At 37.4% G+C, this 850-nt stretch overlaps 1 protein-coding gene across 1 annotated transcript in view; it reads right to left on the bottom strand.

Annotated features, from left to right (window-relative positions):
* Positions 1-850, bottom strand: part of LOC104782126 (probable LRR receptor-like serine/threonine-protein kinase At1g67720) — a 9,629-nt gene that overhangs the window by 4,272 nt on the left and 4,507 nt on the right. The window lies entirely within an intron of this gene.

The raw sequence follows: 850 nt of genomic DNA, 5'->3' as shown, positions 1-850 counted from the left end.
AAAAAAAAAAAAAAAAAAAAAAAAGTAAGAATGCATGAGTGTTATTGAACACGTTTAAGACACTCTAGCTAGGAACTATTCAAGCAAAAGCACTTTAAATCCGTAGTTGGATAGGACAAAATACTTACTTTGAGATCACATCTTTGGTAAGGTCTGATGGTATTGTTCCTGATAACAAATTGTTTTGCAGGTACCTGGAAATCATAAAGCAGGTCAGGTGCATAAGAATGTAGATTATAAAATCATTCCCACCACAAGAAATAATATATCAATATATTAATCCTGTTTAAAAAGCTTACAGTTCCTTCAGGTTTGGGAGTTTGGCCGACGAGGAAGGGATCTTTCCGGTTAGTCGGTTGTTCTCAAAGTGTCTGCAAATAGTTCATTATATATTTATAGTTATATGAAGGCAAGAAAAGAAACTTAAACTCCAAAGAAAGTGACTTTACATAATCTCCAGGTTTGGGCACCGAGAGAAATCCGGTATTGGACCGGTAAAAGAATTCCCATCAAGCCATCTACCATTGACGAAAGTTGCAATGTCAATAACAAGAACATCAGTTGTATACTCCTAAATTAAAAAGTCTAAAAGAATAAGCAACTTACAACTCAACCAATCCAGTCAATTTCACCAGGTCAGAAGGTATATTTCCCGTCAAGTTCATATTCGACAGCTTGCTGCAGTTATAAGAGGCATGACATATAAGCACATACACAAACAACCGATAGCAAATAAAGCTACTAAGATAGACTTGCTTACACAGCAACAACCCTTGGTTGTGGATCCGAATTGCATTCCACCCACGACCATGGTGAGGGTGAACATGGGTCTCCGCCTTCTTGAGCCCAC

This window comes from Camelina sativa, chromosome 4 (assembly GCF_000633955.1).
Source record: "Camelina sativa cultivar DH55 chromosome 4, Cs, whole genome shotgun sequence".
NCBI lineage: Eukaryota > Viridiplantae > Streptophyta > Magnoliopsida > Brassicales > Brassicaceae > Camelina > Camelina sativa.
Note: the sequence above shows the minus strand (reverse complement) of the source record. Positions and strands in the feature narration are given on the sequence as shown.